The sequence below is a fragment of the Amblyomma maculatum genome, chromosome 10, assembly GCF_055883805.1.
Source record: "Amblyomma maculatum isolate TAMU_Amacu chromosome 10, ASM5588380v1, whole genome shotgun sequence".
NCBI lineage: Eukaryota > Metazoa > Arthropoda > Arachnida > Ixodida > Ixodidae > Amblyomma > Amblyomma maculatum.
In genome coordinates, this window is record NC_139353.1 from 8,953,315 (window position 1) to 8,978,828 (window position 25,514).

General features: G+C 47.5%; 1 protein-coding gene across 2 annotated transcripts in view; it reads left to right on the top strand.

Moving 5' to 3' along the window:
• The window catches only part of LOC146175531 (sulfotransferase 1B1-like), a 206,541-nt gene that overhangs the window by 28,771 nt on the left and 152,256 nt on the right, over positions 1-25,514 (top strand). For both annotated transcript variants that reach the window (XM_084581923.1, XM_084581921.1), the window contains exon 2: positions 10,449-10,556. The gene's annotated coding sequence lies outside the window, so the exon portion shown is untranslated. The remainder of the gene's footprint in view (positions 1-10,448; positions 10,557-25,514) is intronic.

A 25,514-nucleotide genomic window follows, 5' to 3' on the forward strand; every position in this document is an offset into this window, starting at 1 on the left:
TGCAACAGTTTCGTAGTTTGGTGACTGACAACAATCGAGCGGGCATAAAGACGAACGTGCTCGTACCGGAACTTGGCGGAAACCCATCCGAGTGTCTGAAAGCATACTTACTTTACAAAAGGTTCCACTATTTTGTCTCTTGGATACTGTTAGACAACAACACAGAGGCGAAGAGCGTGTTTCGACGCTACGTTTCCGAAACTCCAATAAGGAACTTTACGTGCTATCCAAATAAACATGAGGTCAGTGAAGAATTCGTAAGTGGAACTAGACAGGCTTCCTTGGACGGTGCCCCCACAGTTTACTACAGAGGTTGCAGCTGGGACGGGAATACAAACGGCTTAGTAAGCCAGAAGCGCAGTGAGCTCCGCAATAAGCTGCTTCGCGTTGGCTGCATCGACACTGCATCATCTGCAGGGCTGGCAAAGGCCTGCCACAATCGCCATACCAATTCTGTTTGGAACGCCCTCACATTTTACAACGTGACGCTGGAATTTGTGCACTATACAAATCCGGACGTCTTCTTCTCTGACCTTTTCGACGGATTTATAGACATATACGGAAACATAGCCTGTGCCAGAGCAGTTGCCTTTCGTGACACTACGACTGCCGCCATTATTCTGCACACGCAAGAGACGTTTTACGCTGCCCTAGGCGAGCCGGTTCTAGTGTCCTTCTTCGACGTACTCGGCGAGTCAGAGCTTGGTGTATTTCTTGTAGGCGCGTCATTTGTAGCGTGCCTCGTGGTGCTGACCGCTGCTGACTATGCAGACGGAACGCAGATGTCCATAAGTGGTTCACTGGATTCGTTCATGACCCTGCTGGCCATGTTCTTGGGCACTGCGACTACCCTTCCTCGTCGAAGACAATGGGCGGTAGCATGCAGTCTCTTATACGGAGTTTGGCTCATGAGTATATTTCCTCTTTCGCACTACCTCCGGGGCGAAGTGATCTCCAGGCTAAGTCTACAGGCATCTCCCGGATCTATCGACACGCTCAGTGAACTCGAGGACGCGCTGGACCAACGGACGGTCGTTCCGTGCGTCGTCATGGGTTCATCCACGCACCATGCCTTGGAAACTAACAGCAGTAACAGCATCTTGCATCAAAAGCTTAGCTCAGCTTTCCGAAGAGGCAGAGACAGCAAGTTGCTGGTGACGGAAACCTGGCTGCAATGCTTATCGTGCGCGCAACGAGGCAACCGGGTATGTTTAATGGTAAAAGTACCGAAATGTGCACTGACACGTAGGATCGTGACACCTACCGAGGTTCTTGGTCAAGTTTTCGCAACCATGGTCGTGCGCAAGAACTTCCCCTATATTCGCGCTTACAACAATGTACTCCGCAGATTATTCGAAGGTTCCCTGATGCAAGAACCATTGGGTATGGTTCGGTGCGAACTTCACCGAGTGAAAAAGGAGAAGGGTCTGAATGAGCGCACGTTGGATCAGATGACTCAACATCGCTTCTTCTTCCTTGTATTCACAGTTTTCTTAGTTTGCAACACATCTGTGTTTTTCTTAGAACTCCTACTGGGACTTCTGATAGCGAAGAAATAATGTAGTCTGACGCCTTTGTTTCGCCTTCGTGCTTTTTCGTATCCCACTCTCACTGCTTTGTTACCTGTGTATGCTTCGAAAGACCGCCGCGTCTCGGTGCGTAATTGTATTAATGATATGATAATGAACGTTGCCGCTCAGCTTTGAGGCACTCTTTCATGTTACATTAATAATCTGCGCTTTGTGCCTAAATATTTATGCATAACACCGTTCTTAAAAGCTGTAATGCAGTCTCCGGGGACGTGCACAGAACGCAGATAACTATAACCATGCAGTAATTTTTCACCTTTTAGTGATGCCATCACGTACTGTTGCTATTGCCTCCGAAAATATGTAGCACATCTCCAGTTTAACGGATTAAGGGATGAGCCGTCGCATGTATAACGAAAATAAATCGCATGTTTCAAGCATTCATTCGCAAACATGAAAAGCTCAGATGATGTTAAACAAGAAATACTGAAGCGGCGCTACTCTACTCAACGGCGCCCTAACATCCTCTCTGCTGGACGCTCTTGTACACAGTCTGATTTTCGTGAAAAGAAGTTTGATTTTAAGAATAGTCTGGACGACGTATTGAGCACCGTTGGTTACGACAACATCGCAAGAACGACGGAAGCAAAGCATACGAAGAGGACGTGTGCTTGTTTACAATCAGATCTGCCTGGTCACAAGGACAATTTTATGCCTCTGACTGAGCCTACTTACGCCATGTTCCTCGAAGCTGAGTACCTTGAAGCACTGTAACAGTGTTCCTTATGGAGAAAAAGGCTTATTCTGTGTTGCCTGGGCTAGAAGTGGAGCACCTCGATATGAAGTAAGTTGATTTCTCTTCTTCAAGAACGTCATTTATGGAGAGTATGGTTGCTTAAGCACCAGATTCGTTGTGCTATTAAAACTGTGATTACAGAAATCTGCAATTGGCAGGCGTATATCTGTCGTATTCCTGTGATTATTTTTGGTACTTTTAGTACTAAGCTGGATTTATACTTGAGTTTACACACGATGACGAGTACAAAGTTGCCGGTATGCACAAAATGTAAGATTGTTCAACGCAGCAGATAAACTTTCCGCCACGTCATAAGTTGTAATGTTATATTTTTAAACTTCACTTCAGGTCATCTTGGTACTTTCCCATTTTCAGCGTGAAGGGGTTTGCTATACCCACTTTTCGCACCCTGTACTTCCATGAAGGACAATTTACAACGCAAACGTTTTTGTTATTGAGGCTGTATTGAGACTTCTTTAAATATACTTATACACTTGACCCCTTTTTACCATCCGTTCATCGAATCTTTGGTGCCATGGTGTGTTAGCACATGCTACTGCCTTTAGGTGTCCCCTTTCACTCAGAATACCACCAAGTTAGAAACTGCAATATTCGGCGCATCAAAAAAGCTCACATAAAGAAAACTAGTATTCAGATTTCCAAGCATTATTGCGGGTTATATTGGTCCTCTCAATCCGACCACAGCTGTCACATTCACACGCAGACTTTGACGGGACGCCCATTTGAACACATGCCTGTTTTGTATCAAGATTCATGCATGGCTGGGACGTGAATAGTGCGTACTGACTGAAATACTATTGAGCGATATGGAGGGGGGGGGGGATGCGCTACAACGTTCCCTTACAGCGACGTACACTGTCAAAATTCCCAACCATTGTATTGAGGAAATGGTGTTAGCACCAAGGGGGCATATTCATTTAGTGGTTGTGGGAATGATAACTATGTATTAGAGCGTAGCTCTACTCTTCGCACTGCAACTGGCGATGTTGTTCTGTCGTGTGTTTCACCGTGAGCCGCTGGAGCGAGCTTAGAGCGGGCGCTCCTGGTCACACCACTGCCAGCTTCTTCTTCCTCGTCCCTATCGCTACCCGGGGCCATCAAGCGATCGTATCATGGACGCGTAGGCTCTCCGCTGTTATATCACATGAGGAGGTTTAACAACTGCATCACTGGTGCCTGCTCGCTCAGTCTCGCCATAGATGAGTGCGTGCCTGTCCGAGTACATCAAAGCCCTGGCGCGGAAGTCAGGATAGATTGAAAATAAGCAGCAGCGAATAGAAAGCGTGATCGGTTCGAGACAGAGGCCGACGAAGAGCGAGAAGCTCGCATTGCGAAGAAACGCTACTATGAATGTACAGCTATGCTTAACAGAGCTTGGCAACAAAGTTTAACCGAAATAAACTGCTGCAGTATTCTTGTCGATGCAGAAACTTGAAAACAGGTTATCGTTCAAGACAACATTCAATTCTGGTTTTCGAGACCAGAAAAAATATTTTTAAGAAGTGCTTGGGATGGGGCTAGTCGGAACATTTTCTTGAGTAATATGTGCGCTGCTTGGATCAACGAGGACAAGGCTAAGAAGGCGAGACAACCGGTTAAGCTCAGTAACCTTCACCGTTTAACTATTTGTGTGTTCTTCTTAGCCTTGTGCTCATAAATCATAGCAGCGCACGCATTTCTTTAGATCCGCTACTTGTTTTTTTTTTTTTAAAAAGGGCAGTCAATAGCACAAAATTTTGGCACTACAGCTGCTTCGGAATTGGGGTCATTTTTCACAACACATAGTCTAGTTCAATTGCTATAGCACTCCATGTTTCATGACAAGATCCTAACATTTTATTTACAAAAGAATAAGAAAGAAGTTAAGGTTCACACTAGCACAGATGTACTGCAGGGATACGCAGTGTGTGTGTGTGTGTGTGTGTGTGTGTGTGTGTGTGTGTGTGTGTGTGTGTGTGTGTGTGTGTGTGTGTGTGTGTGTGTGTGTGTGTGTGTGTGTGTGTGTGTGTGTGTGTGTGTGTGTGTGTGTGTGTGTGTGTGTGTGTGTGTGTGTGTGTGTGTGTGTGTGTGTGTGTGTGTGTGTGTGTGTGTGTGTGTGTGTGTGTGTGTGTGTGTGCAAGCGTTTGCTTGCTTGCAGCCTGGAAGTACTGGAGGAGGTAATTAGCGTGCAAGCATGTTCTGAAAATTGTCTTTTTTTTACAAGCACAGAGTTGTTGCAGATTCGGCAAGAATTTAAGATTGGTACGACGAGAACGAAGAAGCTTTAGACAGAGCGGCTACAAAAATATTGGTCACTTCCTTCTCGCTTGCCGAAGGTTTTCACATCAGAGGAGGGTGCATTTAGAAACTCCAATTGCACGCTTGGGATTCACATTGTCGGTCGCGCTTCTACTCTCCTTCGGAGCGAGTGCGAAAGGATTTGCGTTGCCTCAAATTTGACAGTACTTGCATAACTACATCACAGCTACTGACAGATTCCCTTGCTAATTGTACTCCAAATTTGGAAAATTCTAAATTTTTGCTTCATAGTTTTTTTTTCAATAACTTTTGGGATCTTAAATTTTATGTTTTTGTTTAGTTGTCAATTAGTTTAATACACTAATTCAGTTTGTGTAAAACATTTGGCAGTCCACACTGAACCCTGGCCAATCCCCCTTCGTGGGTATGTGCCAAATATCAAGGAAGAAGAAGAAGGGAAGCCCAACGCTTGCTCCGCTTGATGCGGGTAGCAAAGAAACCGGGTGGAGTGGTGATTCTTTTTTAAAGTCGTTGTTTTGCAAGCTCTCCTAAATTTTACCATTTTGTGTAGGCTTGTATTATTTAAAGTTTGGTAATTTTCAGCGAAAATGTCAGTTGAGGCATCGACACTCCGATGCTTTTCACAGCTGTCATAAGCTAGAACCGGAATCTTGTGGAAACCCTGAGTTAGTTCTTCTAAGTGATCCGGTTTGTCCGGGGGCTTGTTGGCGCTAGGTAGATGCTGTGAGGAATTCCTGATCATAACCAAACAAACCTGCTTAAGGTTCAACCTTTCAGTGAAGTTAACGATTCACTGCATTGTAGGCTAGAACCACTTCGATTACGGCAGGCCTAAGAGCTTGTCCACGCAGTAAATGTCTTTAGAGCCCAGCGCTTAGGCGCCTAGTCCTTACTTGAGTGGCATCGGCGCTGCCGTCGGTTTTCGTTTGGTTTGGTAAAACTTTATTTCCCACAGTAGGGGTCCAGGAGGACACTCGGCTAGGCGCCAGGTGTAGAGGGCAGCGCCCACGTCGGCACAGAGAGCCCGAAGTTCTCCGCCGCCGCGCGGGCTGCCGTCGGTGCAAGCGGTTGGTTTCTTGAGGGTCGCAGGGTGCCACCTTATCACAGTTCGCACTTGTCAACCTAGGACGCAATGTCCTGTTCAGTTGTCCGTAACCTTTCGTGGTCGTTCGGAACACAGATGACTCAGTCGATCGGTGAATGAAGCATAGGGATTCTAAGAGATCCGTTAACGCTGTCGCATCCTATAATCAAATGTGCAGATTATAAGTGTGCCCAGGATATGGTGTCCTGGGTGTGCAACTATTGCAGGCATTGTAATGATACTGCTGTACGCGCCTGGGGAGTGAGGTAGGCAGCGACGGAAGTCGGGAAGGCGCAATTGGATGATGGAAAGTGTGAGGAGAAGGTTGGCAGTGGGCGCTGTGAGCGAATAACCACCATCATACCTCTGTCATGTGCGCGTCGGCAGGTCACACGAATTGCAGGCATAGAAGTGGTACAGATTGCTACTTTAATGTCTGGCCGCCAAATTGAAATAGATAGGAAGATGACTTAGAGGTTGAACCCGGCACCCTCGCATCCAGAGTCAGACATGATATCCCCAGGCCCCGCAGGTACATTCGTGATGCTTAGATGAGGTGCGGCTTTATATTTATGTCCGGTGGTTTTGCACATAATGTGGCAGCTGACACGCTATGTACGCTTGAGAAATGATACGCTTGCGTGTCATAAAAGAGGGTCCTAAGTTAAGAGCTCACAGATATAGCCAGTACCCATGTTCATCAACATAAATTGGAAAGAGGAGCGGCAGACAGAAACCATTACAGCGCTCGGATCAGGCTCTTCAGTGTGCAGTTTTCAGGAACGCTCAAACTATTTGTGGGGAATATACCTTAGCGAATAAGAAAAATGCACCCACGTGGCACACGCGCCGTTCGAGGCGAGATCGTTTTCGCCGAATGCCAGCGTGGCGTTATGAAAGCACCTCCGAGGATCGAATCCCTGCCGCGGCTGCCGCGTTTTCGATAGGGACGAAAAGCAATGCGTCATGGGCTGTGCGATATCAGTGCGCGTTAAATAACCCCAGATGGTGCAAATTTCGGGAGCCCTCCACTGCGACATCTCTCATACCCCGAATCTCTTCAGGACGTTAAACTCCAAACCATCCTGAGGGCATGACCTCCACATCATCAATATCAGCTGGATTATACCCTACTGCAGGGAAAATGCTTCTTCCATATTCATCCAATTAACGCGGTCTTGTGCTCGCTGCATCCACCTGGCCTTGTAATGATAACCTCATCCGCCAACTTAATTTTATGTCGCCCCAGCTACGCTTGCTTTGCCTTTGAATACAATTTGTTGCCCTTACCGACCATCAACCTCTATTCGCACTGCGCGCCCATTTCTTCTTGATGTCCACTAAAATGTAGTTAACTAGAGTTATTTATCCGACCCACTCTGAACTCGTCTTAGTTCTTAACGTTAGACTTACCATGTTCCGTTCCAAGCTCTGCGCGTTGTCCTCAACTTAAGTAGAACCCTTTTAGTTAGCCTTCACGTTTCAGCCCTATTAGTGGGTACCGATAAGATGCAACTGTTCTATACTTCCCTCTTGAATGATAATGGTATGCTGCAGGTCTTGACCTTCGAGTACTTTTAAAATGCGCTCTGTCGCGATCTGGATTTCCTAGATATTTCCCTTTCGTAGTCCGTATCTGCGGTTACTACCCTTCCTAAGTAGACATATTCGCCTACAACTTCCAGAGCTTCCATATTATTTGTGACTGTTCTTTTTGAGGCTGTTGAACGTTTTCTTATTCTTCTGCATATTGATTGTTAGGCCTACGTTTCTGCTTTTCCTGCCTTGGTCAATAATCATTCTTTGCAGTTCGTACCTTGAGTTACTCCACAGTGGAATGTCGTAAGCAAATCGTAGACTACTGAGGTATTCACATCAACCCTTATCCCTTAGTGTTCCCATTTAAAGTATCTGAATACTATACCTCTAAAGAAGCTGTGGCTAGTACTGGGGATATTGTTTCGGCTTGCCTAACAATTTTCTTTGTAGAAATTTTGTTCCATTCCTTAGGGAAGACTATATCTGCTTTGCATTCACTATATATATCTTAATTCTCATATATGGCTGACTACACCCTGATGTCTCAATTCCTGCATGCCGGCTAACGTTTACATTGGGTGAAATGCTTTCTCGTAGTCGATGGATGCTATGTGCAGGGGCTGGTTATATTCCGAGCACTTTTCGGTCATTTGGTTGGCAGTATATATGTATATGACGATGGTAGAGTACTCTTTCTGAAAACCTGCCTAATGTTTTTTAAGTGTGCGCTGGTTACATTAGCTATTACCTTAGTAAGTACCTTGTATAGAACTGATAGTAAGCTGATCGGTCTGTAATTTTTCAAGTCCTTAACGTCCACTTTTTTATGGACGTCGATCATATTAGCGTTTTTCCAGGACTCTGATACCGTCGATATCATGAGGCATTGTGTATAGAGGCTGCCCAGCTTTTCTAACACAGTTTTTTCATCGTCTTTCAGCAAATATCCAGTTACATAAGCCCTCCAGCTATTTCCCCTCTTTTCATAGCTTCTAATGCTTGCTTAGCTATGCACTACAGTACTGCGCTAAAGAGGAGAGACCACGTGATCAGCTGCAATTGCTGTTCTTCTATGTAAAAATGCGCGCCTGACAAAAGTACTCGGGCAAGCGGGCAAGCATACCATAAGAGTTACCATATGCAAATAGTGAAAAAAGTCACTGTGCCATCAGGAAACGCTGGCTGCAGCTTTCTCAAATCGCATGGACTCTACACTTTTGCTCAGCACTGTACATCGTTACCGGCGGAGCGTTTAATTGCTCTGTTCTTTTGCTATTCTCATTATCGTCCTGGTTACTTCAGCTACTGTACAGATCAGTATAGAACTTCTTTGCTATTTTGACACGTTGACTGCCCTATTCATATTGGTATAGTGACATTGTCCACCTTGCCTCTTGGCGCACACGTCTATGTCTGATTTTATTTGATATTTTCATTTGTCCTTATACGGTTCATATAAAACGCATCAATAAAATTCTACAGAAGGAGGTTCCAAGGCAATACCTCACGGTGACTTCCTGTGAGCGAATGTATCAATAAAAATTGAAATGTAAGTCTGAAACGCAAAAGAAGCAAAACAGGCGGAGGGGGGATGCATGGGAAGACAGGCATGGGAATAAAATTTATTGCCACCATGTACTTAGAGAAGTATACAAAACAATGTGGGCAGTATTGACATGGTCTTCAGTACCATTGGCAAGGAATAATAAGAAAGGTAAGGGGTTTCATTAATGGTACACAAAAAAAGTACGTCGGAATGTCATTAAGTCAAGTTCAAAGCAAAATGGCATATCACATACTAACACCAGATAGGAGAATATTCACTATGATTAGCTCTTAAATGACGGTTTAAAGTAGGATGATGTGGATAATAACTTCAATTGAGTCGGTAAAGAATTCCAGACGAATGTCTAATAAAAGAACACTGACTGCTTACTACAATTAGCAGACATCGCTAGTAAACAAATACGCTAGTAGACATCACAGGCGGACGTCGCAAGCAAAATTTGCGCACCTGAATCGATTTTCGCGCGGATATTACTCTACGCAGCACCGTCGTTTTAAGGCGAAATCCTTCATAACCTCATGGGTGTGGCCAGAATTTGTGGGTTCACGGAGGATTTTATAAGCTGACGTGGTCACACTGATATTGTCGAGAAATGAATTCATTGACGAATAAAAGAATGGTTTAGAAAGTAGAGGGTGAAACATGTGTCCGTATGGAAAGCTGTGTTGATGTGGAGAAATTAATTAGAGCCTAAAAGTCAGTTAGGCGTCAAATTAGCCAAATACATCAATATAGTCCGCACACCTCAGAACAGCCATGTATGCCGAAATTATGTGAAATGAGTCAAAGTTTTGCATAAAACGTGGTGGAAATAGAAAAAGGAGCGAAAAAAGAAAAAAAAGGGGAGAAAAGAATGAGTCAATGAGTGAAAGAGCGTAAATGAGCGCCAAAAGTCGCAGGAAAGGCTTTCGCCTTGTAGCACATGAGAGAGATCTGAGGGCGTCCAACGATTTTTTTTTTTTTTTTTCAGGACGGTGTCAAATAGTCAGTGTTGTTAGGATGGCATGAATTTGAATCGCCTGAGCGAGGGGAGGATTTTGAGTCGAAATTTGTCGGGTGTATATGTGCCTTCTCCTTCAAAAAAAAAAACAAAAAAAAAACGTCAGTAAAGCTAAAAAAAGTCAGATATTTGATTTTGTTTATTGGTAGGAGTAACTGAAGGGAGCTGTCCTCATTTTCATTTTTGATAATTCCTGCCAAATGGTGTTAGCGTACGTCAACGCATACCTACCTAAGAAGTCCTGCGGTTCCGACAGCTGCAGGGCTAGAACTTTCAGTTAAGCAGAGACACATTAAGTGGGGCCTTTCCCGGGGCGCTTGGAAATGATTTTCGCTTGCAGGGTAACGACACGTAGATCTAGAGTCAGTAAGAGTTCTGACTCCTAAGGAGTTACCGGTATGTCCTCCGGCACCGAATTATTGTTTCATGCATTTGAAGATATAATAGGGTGTTGAAAGCGTGTGTGAGAATGTGAACCCCAAATGTTTTGTGGCTATGGCGTTAGCATTCTGAGGCAGCCCTAAAATAAGAATCGCCCGCCAGTTTACGGGACAAATGGGGGGACGGGACCACTCAAGTCCTGATTGTAAACGCACTGTATGTTCCGAACATGAATTCTCTCGTAAACCAATTGTTTTGGTCTGTTCTTTCAGGGAGGAAGAATACAGCTGCAGCTAAGCTGTGGACTGCACAACGCAATTCACGCTTCCGAACAGAGCGTTACGCCGTGAAGCGGCCTAAAGGCGGCGTTGTTGGCTCCGGTGAGTTATCTTACCCTGTTGTGTTTTTTTAATTTCTTTTTGTCACGAACGTATCTTTGTTCCAAATCATTTCCTAGTGCGATGACGCCGCGGTTCCGCGTGATAATTACTGAATAGTTATCATTTTCGTGCAGCAGCGCTCGTTGGCGTACCTGAACATACAAAGGCTCATGACACGCGCGGAAAAAAAAGAACTGATTTATTTATAGGAAGGGAAAGGCGCGGTAACTGTCTCACTTGTTTTCAGTGGGCACCTCAACCACGCCGTAAGGGAAGGGAGGAAGGCGGGTGTGAAAGTGGAAAGAGAGAAAGAGGAGCCGTAGTGGAGGGCTACGGAGTAATTTCGACCACCTGGGGATCTTTAACGTGCGCTGACATCGCACAGCACACGGACGCCTCTTCGTTTCGCCTCCATCAAAACGCAGCGGCCGAGGTCGAGTTCGAACCCGGCTACTCCGGCACAGTAGTCGGGCGTCTTACCACTGAACCACCCCGGCGGGGCTGACACGCACGGACTAAAGCCCCGACTTTATAGCGCGGACACCTGACCCAAGCCATAACAAAAAGAGGGAGTGAAAGAAGAGAAAGAGGTGCCTATTGGAGGGCTTTGGAATAACTTGAGCGATACTACGAGACAACGGCACACCATCGTTAAATATTACTTTTTTTTCCGCACAACATTATGGAGGCTGCCAAACCTGTCGTCCGCCAAACCTGATAGTAAATAAAGTGTAGTTTGTGGGGTTTAACGTCCCAAATGGACTCAGACTGTGAGAGACGCCATAGTGAAGGACTCCGACAATTTAGACAACCCGGGGTTCTTTACCGTGCACTGACATCGCACAGCACACAGGCGCCTTGCTTTTCGCCTCCATCGAAAAGCGGCCGCCGAGGCCGGGATTCGATCCCGCATCTTTGGGAACAGTAGTCGAGCGCCGGAACCACTGCGCCACTTCGGCGGGACAGTGAATAAGGTCTATATAGATTCCTCATTAGGTGTATAGTCAACGAAGACGGATCTCGGCTGAACACTGCTTTTTTTTTATTGTCCGCAAGCATTACACAATATGCAGCACATCAAGTTAGGCCAGTTATAGCCGTGGTTACAAGTACAAACGCAAGAAACGGCCCATGAAGAAAATGCTACAAAACCCGAAGCTTATCTCAAGCGCGGCATTAAGTAGGAGGTACAGTAGAGTGGAGAGCTGGACCAATTGGTACATATTGGTAAGGATTAAAACCAGCGAAAATACGCAGACAAAGAGAGAAGCACACAACACAACGCACACAACGTTGTGTTGTGTGCTTCTCTCTTTGTCTGTGTCTTTTAGCTGGTTTTAATCCTTACTGCCCCGCCGGGGTGGTGCAGTGGTAAGACGCCCGACTACTGTGCCGGAGTACCCAGGTTCGAACCCGACCTCGGTGGCTTCGTTTCGATGGAGGCGAAACGAAGAGGCGTCCGTGTGCTGTGCGATGTTAGCGCACGTTAAAGATCCACAGGTGGTCTAAATTACTCCGTAGCCCTCCACTACGGCTCCTCTTTCTCTCTTTCCACTTTCACTCCTCCCTTCCCTTGCGGCGCGGTTGCGGTGTCTACAGAAAACAAGTGAGACAGTTACCGCGTCTTTCCCGTCCTATAAATAAATAAATCAGTCCACAGAACAAATGTGACAGGCACTGTGCCTTTCCTTTCCTGAGAATCAATTATTATGACTGTTCATTAAATTCTCCACGAGACAGGGATTTCCACGATGCTGTCATTTTTACTGCCGCGTCGTCCAGATTGGGCGACTATAGCTGCACTTCAGTTGAGTGCTGTAGAAAAACAAAAACAAAAAACAAAACAAAACAAAAAAAAAAGAACTTGTATAGGCTTCTAGATGGCGCTGGGCTTAGCAGTAACGAACAAACTGTAATAGGGCGTTTATAGACGCTCAGATGGAGAGCTGTGAGAGGACCTTGCAACGGCGAGCCCAGCGTACTTGTTTATCTTCGTCGCACAACGCACTGGTGCATGTCGGTGGCTGAAGTGCTGACTATCACAGTACAAAACAAACAAAAAATGAGCTTAAAGAGGAATGTGGCGATGCCATGCAGTCCCGCTGAACTCTCAAGCAGGAGTTCTCTATGTTACCGAAGATCCATTTCTTTGTGAGTGATGCGTCGCGGCCCTGTTCTGTTAGTTCTGTACAACGCATACTGAGCTGTTATGGGAGGCAGACGTTCTCGTTTTCAGTTTGTGTTCATAGGCATTGGAGAATCATGCACTCTTCTGAATTTTCTCTCTCCCATATCTGCATGGGCCATGTTTTTTCTAAATGTGTGCCTTATTTGGTCAACGCGCTTTCTGCGCTATCACTGGTCCCACAGTTTCTGGAGTCCCAGGAACGTTATAGGCTGCTCATTTTCCCCTTTCCCAACGTCCTTCCTCTTGACTTCCTTTCTCTGTCGTTGTTCCATTTCTGAGCGCGGCCATGGCTAAAGAGTATCCTGCTTCATGCTAGCCATTCCACGTGCATGAGCCCGTGCATCGGGTGATTTCTCCCCTCCTGCCCGTGATTACTAAATAATACGACGTTTTCATGCTTGGTTGAATCGGGTCCAAAGCGAGCGGTGTGATCGCGCGCTAAACTCACTGTTTGCTGTTTCCGAAGGCTTTAGATAGGAGCACCAGGGCCCAAGAGATTACATACAGAATGCGTTATAAAACACAACCGATGAATTATATAGCTTACTATTATAACAAAGGTCGCGTGAATATATCCAGCTGAATTACGTCCAGCCTTCAGTTACACAAATACTCAAAGTGGGCCTATACAAGAATAGCAGACCTTTGCACACAATAAAAGAAAGGGAAATTGACAAAATAGAAATTTGCTCATTACCGCGTTATTACATTTTCATACAATATGTTAAGGGCTTCTTTGCTGCTATCGTGTGCTTACAAAGTGTACAAGGACCCCGTAATGCGATTCTTGCATTCAATGGCGACTATCCACGCACGTAATCTACCTCCTATACTTTTCCCACTAGACTATTAAAGTCAACTGGAAGAGGATCTAAAACTTACATTCCCCGCTGTTTCGATGACAAAGAAAAATGCTTGTGATAATCACCCTTTACTTTTATGCCTGATCAAAGGCGCCTCGCGTCTTGTTCTTTTGTTGCCAGTGCAATAACTGATTCTGGAAGTCAGTGAAATCTAACTAGAGCATTGTTTCGAATAGGAGGGTGCAAAACGTTAAACGAGTCGACCACGTATGCCAACAGGCGTAGTAGCCTCACGTTTGCACTGACCGCACTTCGGTGTTTGCATAAAGGAATAAAAAATAATCTGCAACTTCACGTTTGGAATATAAGCTGTAACGTCTTCCGGTGACTGCAGGCAGGTCGAATGGAATTCCCGCCAATTTTGAACGCAGCATGAAGAAGGAAAACAAGTTTGCTTCCGCTAAAGTCGGCGCACGTTGGAATTCATCGCCCAGGCTCAGTGTCACAACACAGTATTCATCACGCAATTTCCGCTGTAGCTACGGCTGCGGCGGTGTACAAGTGCGGCAGACGAACTCCGGGCAGCAAGAGAGCAGACGACGATGAAGCGGGAACGACGCGCGCGCCCCCATTGGCTGAGCCGGCCGCCACGAGCCAATCGGTGCTCGGGAAGCCGAAGGCAGCCATCGGCGAGTGCCAAATTCTCTCGTTAGTTCCATTTTTTCCATTGTGCGCGCCCACCTCCATCGCCGATCTCCGCCGGAGCTGCTATTACGAACCCCGCGACGAACGCCACCATCGTGTCGACGTCTAGCAGTCCCCTTTGTGCGTGAACGTAGGTGCCTCCGCCATCGTAGTGCGTGACTCCCGATCGTGCATGGAGTGCTTCGTTCCCCTGGCCGGCTGACAGTGACCCACGATCCAACCTGACGCGTTAGGGTGAGTCCGTTTGGTGGCATAACGCAGCGTTCCTTCAGTGGCGGTGAGCCTGAGCTGAGACTCTGTCATGTTACGTAAATATAGTTCAAAAGTTACGGCCCATGGAGGTCTTAACCCAGGAGAAAACTTGTGAGCAGCACAATGCCTCCTGGTATAGAAACCGACCGCAGTGGTGGCATCACACATTTTTTAACTCGCGTGCAGTATTCCAGTCTGTCTCGATGCGGCGACTGGAGGTTACTCTCATTTTTACCCCTCGCGTTAGTCTGCGACCGCAGCGTCGGCCATATGTTTTCGCTTTTTTCTAGCATCGAGGTTTTGCCGTGCGTTTTTCTTTTTTCAATTATGACTCGCGATGGCGCCAGCTGTTTCGTTTTTTTGTTTGTTTGTTTGAAGTGACAGTGATACGAAATAAAAGCATGTGGCCTCGTCGCTGTTGGGTCGCTGCCCAGACCACTGGCGCTGCCGAAAATAACAGAATTAATACTATGGAACAAGTGAATGTCCTTTCGATACCTCCGGAAAGCATTCTAAATGATTGTCAATCAGACGCCTTCGAGGTGCTGTATCACGAATTGAGTTTAGAGGCTTGTCATAAAAAGATTGTTAACATTGCCATTTGCTCATGGACCTGCGTTCATCCGCTGCCGTTTTCACCTCTTAATGTGCTACTACGTTCCTTCTCAGATAGCTCCGTGCACGTAGCTCCATTAGCCGCTATTGATGTCATAATGAAATCCAGACCGTCCGTAGACCTTTCCAGGAAGAAACAGCTCTATGGCCTGCATTTTGAAAACTGATCTATGGTCGACACGCTCATTCAATGGAGCTCTGGAGAGTTGAGCAACTGAGTACCTATACACGCGCGAAGTGGTCAATCAGAGAGACCTGCAGCCATGTTCGTGCTAAGCCTATAGGTGCGAGAAATACGTCGGACGCCGCCGCTCGTGCGATGCTAGTGGCCGTGTTGTTCATTTCACTTCGCGCTTCTTTCAATGCCGGACCACGGCAGAAGTGTTCGACTGTGTGTACTGGCAGGGAGTCCGAATTAAATGGTTTTAACTCTCCCGCAGATAGACATGAAATAGCGTGGGCTCATTTCGAAGCACTGGCAGCAACGATATTACACCTTACACGATGACATCAAGGCGGCACATTGCGCGAGGCGTGGCGCGCATACATAGGGCGACAGGCACGGCTTTTGGGGGAACGTTGCAGATCTGGCAGTGGCTGTGAAGAGCTGCGATGTTCTTTAAGCGTTTTTCGTCATCGTTGTCGTGATGATATTGCGCATACGTAAGTCCACAAAATTCCTTGTTTACGCTATGTTTTGTTTCAACATTTACTTTCCTCCTCGTGCTTCGCTGCGTGCAACATTCGCGTTCATTATAAGTAGCACTAATTGCTAGGTAATTACTTTTAAATAAATGTCCTTAGCATAAGGTTCTACGACCTGAATTCCACATGAAGAGAGAAAGAGATAGAGAAAGCTATTTGTCAGCGATGATTTAGACTCTTTTCGCCTTGGGTGCATTCAGCTGCTACAGGTGGCCGGCAGTCCAAGTCTGTCAGCGACTTCTTGCCGAGGCCCGGGACTGGACGTCTGGGTCCCGGTTGGCGAGAACAGCTTCCCAGTATTCCAGCGAGGGAGATGGTACTAGATCTGCCGGAGGCGGATCGTCCGCGCAGTCCCAGATTATATGGTCTAACGTGGCAGGCTCGCCGCACAGTTGACAGTACGGATTTACTATGCCGGGAAAGATTTTGACATACATCCAGGGGTTTGGCTGCGACCGCGCTTGCAGCCGCCGCCACGGGGTAGCCTGTTTTCGGCTGAGCGAAGCGTGCGGAGGAGGCAGGCTCGCCCTGAGCTCCTTGTAATAAGTGGTAATGGCCTGTTACGTATCCAGTGACTCACCCCGTCGGGCACCAGCGTCCGAGATACCCTCACCATCTCGGCTGACAAAACCTCGATCATATTGGTGAGCGGCCTCTTTCCTCGGGACGCCCGAGTGAGTCGGGACCCACACGAGATCCACTGCGTTCCTATCTTTTGCCAACGCGCTAAGAATTTTTAATGCAGTGGCGGAGATGCGACCCCTGACGAAGTTGCGAAGGGCCGTTTTTGGAATCACTGAGAATGGTGCTGGTTCCGTTTTGAACAATTCCTAGGGCTATTGCGGCCTCTTCTGCCTCTTCTACTCGGTCCATGACCACCGTAGCTGCTACCTTGCGGGAGATGCTCACCGCGCTCAAAGCGAAAGCCTTCTTTCCTGTAATGTTGTATTTTGCCCCATCAACATACACGGCACTATCATCCCCTTGATACTTTTTGCCTAACGTCTTCGCCCTGGCCCTCCTCCGACTTTCGTAGCGATCCGCTTGCATGTTCTTGGGGTGTGGTTTGACCCGAATGCGTTCACGCATCTCTACCAGCAAGATCACCTGGCTTGAAGGGTCTTCGCCCCTTGTACCTAAGCCTCCCAGGATAGACAGCCCCGCCTAAGTTTGCCTAAGCCGCTGCTCTTGCTACGTCAAGTGTGCCTCAGTGAGCTTTTCGAGGGTGTTGTGGACCCTTAGTGAAAGCAGTCTCGCGGTGGACGTGTTTCTGGGGAGACCGAGAGCAACTTTTTATGCCTGCCTTATCAGGCGATTCAATTTTTCACTATCGGCCTTTTTGAGGTCCAGGTAGGGGGTGGCATATACGAGCCGACTGAGGACAAAAGCCTGAACGAGCCGACATGCGTCGAGCTCTTCCATACCTTGTCGCCTAGTCGTCACGCGCTTAATTAGCCGTATGATTTGTTGAAACGAGGTCGACAACCCTTCCAGCGTTACCTTGTTGCACCTGTTGGATTGTATAAGCATCCCAAGCACACGTATCGTTTCTACCTCCGGTATTTCGTTTTCCTGGATATCTGGCTGTATCTTGTTCGGCTTTGTTTTGCAAGTCCTTCCGTTATTACGGATGACCAACAGTTCAGACTTCTGTGGGGAGCATTCCAGTCCTGCCCAATGGGCGTGGTGGTGGTGGTGGTGGTGACAAACGTTTATTGAACCAAAAAAGGGTAGATGTATGCATCGGCCGGATCTATGAACATCCAGCCCTTACAGATACTGGGTGGGGTCCCTAGTACGGGACCCCAGTAGCGTCGGCAGCTGCCCGGGCGCGCTCGACTAAGGCCTTTTGGGCCTGCAGGTCATAGCAGCCGAGCAGGGTCGCCTCCCAGTCCTCCCGAGTGGGGTTGGGGTGAGGAGGAATAGCTGGGTGGGATGGGAGGGTAGATGTCCGAAGACTTCTCCGCACAGTGCGGACAACTGCCCGTGAAGGAGGGATTAAAATGTTTTAGTGCTGCCGGGCACAGCAGAGTGTTGGTATAAAGACGGAGTAGAAGCCGCTCCTCCGTCTTAGATAGACCTTTGCTCGGGCGAGGGTAAAGGCTATGACAAGATTGATAATAAAGAACAATGTCTTTAAAAGAATACGCGGGTTCGAATTCGAGATCCTGATCTAGGGGGTCGAGATGGGAAGCCCGGAAAGAGAGCGCGCGGGCGTCGGCTGCCTCATTCCCCTCGAGACCCATATGAGCAGGAGCCCATACTATTTTCCGGTAAGCGGGTCCCCGGTGTAGGTGTAATTTTGAAGTAGTCGGTAGGCTAGGTATGGCGCCCAGCCTTGCTCGACGTTCCGACAGGCCCCTCGCGAGTCGGAGATAATTGTTTTAGAATCAGTGTGGGTAGCTGCCAGCGCAATGGCGACCTCCTCCGCGTGGGTTATGTCACGGGCGCGAAATGTAAGCCCGTTAACCGTTTTAGACTGGTGGACCAGTGCGGCCGTGTACCGTCCCCCATGGTGGGGGCCGGAGGCGTCCACGTAGTAAATGCCGGGTTTCGACCCATAATGGCGGCCCAGAGCTTCCGCCCGCGCCAGGCGCCGGCCACTGTGGCCTTCACGTGTCATGTTTTTAGGAAGAGGGCGTACGTGGAGGGCGCATCTCCACTCGAAAGGGAGGCGTACACGATCTTCCATAAGGGTGGTATGTTGGATGTGTAGCCGGGCAAGGAGGCGGCGACCCGACAGTGTCTTAGAAAGACGTGTATATTGGTTGGTTAAGTGAGCCTCTCGGATTTGCCGGAACGTATTCACCATGCCCAGGCCCAGTAGACGCTGGTTGGAGGTGTTCACGGGGAGATCGAGGGCTCTCTTAAAAATTTTGCGCAGGACGACTTCGAGTGCATCCTCGTCTTGTTTCCGAAGGTAGAGGTAAGGAGTCGAATACAAGATTCGACTGGTCACGAATGCATGCGCCAGCCGCAAGGCGTCTTTGCACCGCAACCCCCACGTTTGTTAGAAACCCGGCGGACCATGCGGCCCACCTGGTCCCCCACCTTACGGAGTTTCGCCAAGGTAGTGTCCGACCGTCTATGTTGATGAATAAAGAGCCCCAGTACCCGGACTTCTGTGCGTTCAGGAATTGATCCTGTCTCTAAAAAGAGCTCAGTTTTGGCCGTACACTTTGGTGAGGCGTCTGCGACGTCCACCGCCTCTTGTAGGGCTTCCTCTATTTGCCCGTATGATCCCTGACTCGTCCAAATTGTGACGTCGGCAGCGTATAGGGTGTGTCTAATACCGTGTATGGCGTCAAGTTTTTTAGGCAGCGTGATCAGCGCAGCGTTGAATAGAAAAGGGGATAACACTGACCCCTGCAGCGTGCCCGTTTCCCAGCGGTATGCGTTCAGACTTGAGCTCCCCTATGGTAAGCTCCGCAGTCCTGTTGGACAAAAAATCTCTTATATACTCGTAGGTGTTTCGCCCTACGTTTAGTTCCGAGAGGATGGACAGTATAGCCTCGTGGGGACGTTATCGAACGCTTTCTTCAATTCCAACCCCAGGATGGCACGCGTACCGTGACCGTTCCCCGAGTCTATGATTTCTCTAGAGAGTTGAAGCATCACGACCTGCGTGGACAGATGCGGCCTAAACCCGATCACTGTGTACGAAATGGAGCGATGGGTTTCTACGTAGTTCTACAAAACGCATGAGAAACACGTGCTTCATGAGCTTACCCAAGCACGACATAAGGGAAATAGGTCGAAGGTTTTCGATGTTGAGCTTTTTGCCAGGTTTCGGTACAAAAGTGACTCGTGCATGCTTCCACGCCGGCAGAAGGTTTTCCTCCTTTCAGCACTTGTTCATATATTCTGTTAAGCCTGGAACGAATCGTCATCTAGATTTCTAAGGATTTTGTTAGTTATTCTGTTCGGCCCCGTCGCCGAGGTCGCCTGGAGTTTCTCAATCGCAGCTATCACCTCCGTGGTGGCAATATCCGCATCTAGTGCCACATTCTCCGCTCTAATATATCGAAGGGGTGCCTTCCCATCTAGTGTCGTGTTTGAGGTATTTACCCTTCATGTCCTCTGGGAATTTCGCCCGTCCCAGCGAAGACCCGATCCGACGAACTTACCGACGTGCGGCGAACGCATTTTTACGGTGAAACCGTAACAGCTGACAGTTGTGATGTGATAGCACTCATTTATACGGGCGCCGTTTTCTCTGTCATGAGCAACCAGCTAGCCATGGCACTCCGTAAGGTTCTGACGCCTTGGTCTGGACCCATGATACACACCGTCGGTAGCCATGCGATGACGCCGAATGGCTGTGCACTTGCCGCGTAGAGATCCGCGGTTTTACTTTCACTGGCACCTTTGCTGTACCTATTACAACAGTGCTCAAAGCACCTAATTCCCGGCATGGATTTTATTCAAGAGTATGGTGCGGTTATAGACCTTCAGGGGCAGCTCATGGTATCGTTTTCAACCAAGCGAGCCGTTGATAGATATATGGACTTCCGGAAGACAATGTTGCGCGTCTGTGACGACCACATAACGACCCCTCCGCGCGTGAGCAAGTTCGCCCCAGTCGAATGTGATTAGAGCACCGGCACGCGTGGCATCGCTGAAGCTAGCATGTCACTGCATCTCACTTGACAAGTTTGTGTAGCTCGTGGCCTTTTCGAACTTGTCCATGAGCGAGCCGAAGTGCTAGCGACAACGTTTACGTGTGAACTCCAACATTTGTCGGTGAACACGACGGTCGCCTATTTTGAAGAACTTGGAGAGTGTACAGGCCAGTGCGCTTTATCAAGCACGTCAGACCTCGACTGTACGACGTTTATAGCCATTAAGACTGATGTGAACCCGCACCTCTTGGCCAGTCAGAAACGCTGAGTAGAGAATATCAATTTCTTCCGCAACTGTTTTGCATCAACTTCTAAGGTCAGACAGACACCACTAACGAAGAACCGAATTACAGTTGCCGACTACCAACGTCCACTATGTCAGTGTCCTTACCGGGTGTCTTCTAAAGAACGCGACGCCATCCACTGCCAAGTAAGAGTGCTGTTCCAGGACGGCGTTATGCAACTGTCTACGAGCCCCTGGGCTATCGCCTGTTTTGCTCGTTACGAGTAAGGATGGAATCTTAAGGTTCTGCATGGATTACAGACACCTCAACAACGTCACGAAAAAAAAAAGACGTGTACTCCCTGTCGAGCATTGACGAATCCCTCGAACGCCTTCACCATGCCACTTACTTTTTGTCCCTTGACCTCCGCAGTAGATATTGGCAAATAGAGGCTGATGAGCGAGACCGAGAGAAGACCGCCTTTATTACGCCAGACGGTTTGTATGAGTTTAAGATGCTCCCGTTTGGCCTGTGCTCGACCCCTGCCACATTCCAACGAATGATGGACACCGTGCTCTCTGGCCTGAAGTGGCAGTCATGTCTAGTATATCTCGACGACGTTGTGAATTTCTCGGACACGTTCGATGAGCACCTGAAAAGTTTGCGGGCTGTTTTCGAGGCCATCTGATCTGCCGGTCTCTCTCAAACCCGAAAAATGGTACTTTGCTTATAATGAGCTGAAGTTTCTCGGCCACATTGTCAGCGCTTGAAGAGATAGCCCAGACCCAGAAACCACGGCCGCTGTAGCTTCATTCCCCAAGACAATGGATAAACGGAGCTTGCGTCGATATCTCGGCCTCTGTGCGTACTATTGCAGATTTGTTCAAAATTTCTCCAAGATAGCTGAGCCTTCAGTGTCTACATGCTGTTTGCGGTCGGCGGTGGGTCGAGGGTGCGACTCAATGGGATCACAGGCGTAACCAGTGAACGATTTAGAAATGGCGCCGCTGTACTTCATTGAGAATACTACTAGCTTATATTTTCATAGCACGGCACTTGGGTTTCATTCCGGTGAATGTTTCGTTCAATTTTTCTTGTAAATCTTCCTCACGTATCCACAGTATAAAAGAGAAATGGAAGCATGAAAAACAATGGAAAAACGATTTCTTATATCTACGGACCTTAAATGAATGTTTAGACTAGGACTGCTATGGGTCCATAGTAAGCTTTTTAGAAAGATAACGCAGTATGAACAGGGATTCGTATTATGGAGCTCTAAGGTACTGCCCTGATTATTGAAGCAAGCCTTACATGGTTGATTCGAATCAGCTGGTCTTCGAATCAGGTTAAGTCTATTAGGTAGGTACCAGAGGCTGTAACTTTCAAAGCATGCATGCTGGTAAATTTTGACTGCGTTTTAAAGGCGTCGAGTTACCAGAGAACGTGCCTCCTCAGGTAAAAACAGCCAAGCCTGGTGGCGTACCCACTCTTTTTTTACTCGTTTTTGACTGCCATGAAATATTTGGTGGTTTTGTCATAGCTAGTATGCCAATTTTCCGGTGTTATCGGTCGTCGCGTCATCAACTTCCGCTAGCTCTTTGACCTCGTGTTCTTTGAAGGCCAACATCGTGACAGTGATCTGGTTTAGTCTATCTCGATGCTCGATCTATACGCGTCATTTCGCCAGCTGACACGCATTCGCAATCTGACACACGGTACGATGGACACGGCTGACATAAAGCGCTGACTGTCGATCGTTTGTTCGCGGTTTTATTTTTGTTGTCGTAGTGAGGATATCGAGGTTAATTGACTGCGCTGGTGTTTTCTCTTTACAGGCGACTGCAGCTGCAAATATATATACTTACGTTGCAGTGGTGTGTGAAAATAAAATAAATATATATCCGTTCTCATAGACACTGTGAAAGCTGAGTATAGCACAAAAGTGCCAGGTATGTCCAGGAAGAGAACTTTTGAAACAGAACGCCAACTAGCAGAGGGAGCGTGCGGAGGCTACTGAGCTCACGTAGCGCTAGATTTAAACAAGAAGCAGTCATTTGCCACGTTCCGCTCTGACAGTTGATGAGGTGCAGCACTTTTGATCCCAACATCGATGGGCGCTGCCCGCACTGTGGAGAGAATTGCGATATCTATGACATGATGTGGGTATGGTTCCTAGAAAGACTATAATGTGGGTATGAGCGCAGAATCCTGATCTTTCCCCTTTTCTCTAGCCCAACCCGAGAGGCATGGGAGACTGCCCTCCTGAACTGCTCCACACCGGAGACCCGAAGGGCTCTAGTGTCCCGGACTAATGGCATACCCATTATGTTGAGGAGTTTACAGACCGAAACTCTCTTTTGAGCCTTAAAACGCCATCACTACCACCCGCTGGTGCGAGCACAAGCAATGAATCGATTGAATCGATGCCAAAGTAACATTGAAAGAGCTCGAAGAGGAACGTGTGTGCGGGATATTTTTTCTAGTAACATAACAAACCTTTCACATTTAAATTCCTTAGCCACGCGTACGGGTAAGCTTTTACGAGCCGCACGCCGAGCTGTGAGTGATTTAAGCGCCTTGAACACGGCAGAATGTCAGTTGGTGACGAACCTGAATGGTATTCCACACCCACATACGATGGCCATGTCGAACGATTTCGCGCTGTGATTCATGAAAATTGTCTTTCAACCGTTGGAGAAGTCGCTGAAAGTGGTCATCAGCGTGGAATCGTCCCGTCAAATTTTCAGCGAAATATTTGAGCTTTGTCGGGCCAGTGGAAAATTACTGCCGCGTTTGCTGACTGCCGGTTAGAAAAAAACCCGCGTGGAAATCATTCAGGAACTGCTTGCCACTGTCATCGACAGGTAAAACTTCAAAACATCATAACAGAGGATGAGACGCGGGTGTGACTATGACATCGAAACGAAGATGCTATCTTCGCAGTAAGTGCGAAAAGGTTTTCTCGTTCAAAAGTGCGATCATAAGTCGGCAAAGATCAAGGTGAAGTTGGTTGTTTCTTTTTTCTTTTTTGATTGCAAAGGCATTACTATTATGAATATGTATAATGTGTCCAAGCGGTAAACAAGGAAGTATACCAGGGAAGTTTAGCGCATTTCAGGCATGCTGTGCATAGGAAGAGGCCTGAAATTTGGGAAAACTAGACTTGGATATGTTGCATCATGGCAATGCGCCGACTTCGCGTCACTTCTTGTCCGCAACTGTCTTGCAAAACATCATACTCGCTTTGTGCCCAATCCACCATTTTCTCCGTGCCTAGCCCCGGGAGAATTAAACGTAACGGTTGCTGATATGTGGGATGTTGGCCACATGTAGGCAACGGGTTGAAATACGTTCTTTCAAGCCGTATATCGCCACAGCAACTTGTCTTAGCGACTGTTCCAATCGATTCGATTTTGATTATTTTCAGCATCCACAGTGTTGGCGGGCTCGTTCAGAAATACAAGTAAGGCCAGTTTGACAAGATGTTGTAACCGATGACGGGCCAAAGTGACAGCAGTAGTGCAATTTTATGCAACTGTTTGTTGTTAATAGTGGAAATGAAAGAGCACATGCTCTTTCCAGATTTAAGGGCGCTCGACGTGACGTCGCTTACGCAGTTTTTGAGTCTAGGTTATAATGTTAGTACGCCTGCTAGCGTAACGCGGAAGCAACTTTTTGGTGTTTGTTTCCTGATTTCTATTAGGGCACCGATGGGTGAAATTCACCTCCGTGTCGATTCAAGCTCCTGTTACATGCACACTGCTGGCAGTGTGCTGCTGCGTTCACCAGCCACAGCAGGTGATCGCGACAATCAGCTTAACATTTTCTTTCCGGAATATCACGCAGCGCATGCGTGCGCACGCACATGTCTCCGCCCGGGCTCGTTCGCCGGGCAGTGTTGGTTCGGGGAAGACCGGACATTGCTTCAGCATGCATGGCCCGTTACAACACCGCTTTAATCAACCAGTAGTGCGTATCCACCGCTGAACTCTCGTTGACCCACCGGTGTATCGCTGTCGTGTCATTTGGATAGTTACGCAGGCACGCACGACAGGCTTGAATGCGCGGGCCTTGCTAACCCATTCCCCACCAAGGGGTGAGGAAGTGTTCAAGCGCACAAGCGTGACGATAACACAGCTGAGTATTGGGTCGGAAGTTTTTTGTAGCGAAATCTACACTAGGCTAGTCAGCGGCGCATTTCGCTAGTCACTACTGCTCATGAGCCGTAACCATGGCAACTAGTTGCTCTGAGCCTCGTAAGGTGGGAAGAGGGGAGGTGAAGAGTCTGTTTGTTATAATAATAATAATAATAATAATAATAATAATAATAATAATAATAATAATAATAATAATAATAATAATAATAATAATAATAATAATAATAATAATAATAATAATAATAATAATAATAATAATAATAATAATAATAATAGTCGGTTCACAGGAAAGAAAAGGTGCAGTATCTGTCACACTTGCTCTGGGCACATGAACCGCGTCGTAAGACCGTAAGGGAAGGAAATAAAGTGTGAGTTAAAGCGGAAATATTGAAAGGGATGGCGCCGCGGAGGACTCCATAATAATTTCGACAACGTGTGGGTCATTAACTAGCACTGACATCGCACAGCACACGGACGCCTCTTCGTTTCGCCTCCAACGAAGCGAAGCCGCCGGCGGTCGGTATCGAACTCGTATACTCCTACACAGTAGTCGGGCATTCTAACCATTGCACCACCGCGGCGAGTGCCGTTAAAATGAAGCAAGAATATTGGAAAGACGCCAAGAAAACGCACTGAATCGCCGATTAGACCATACAGTTTGCAGCCAGTGCATCGGCGACGACAGCG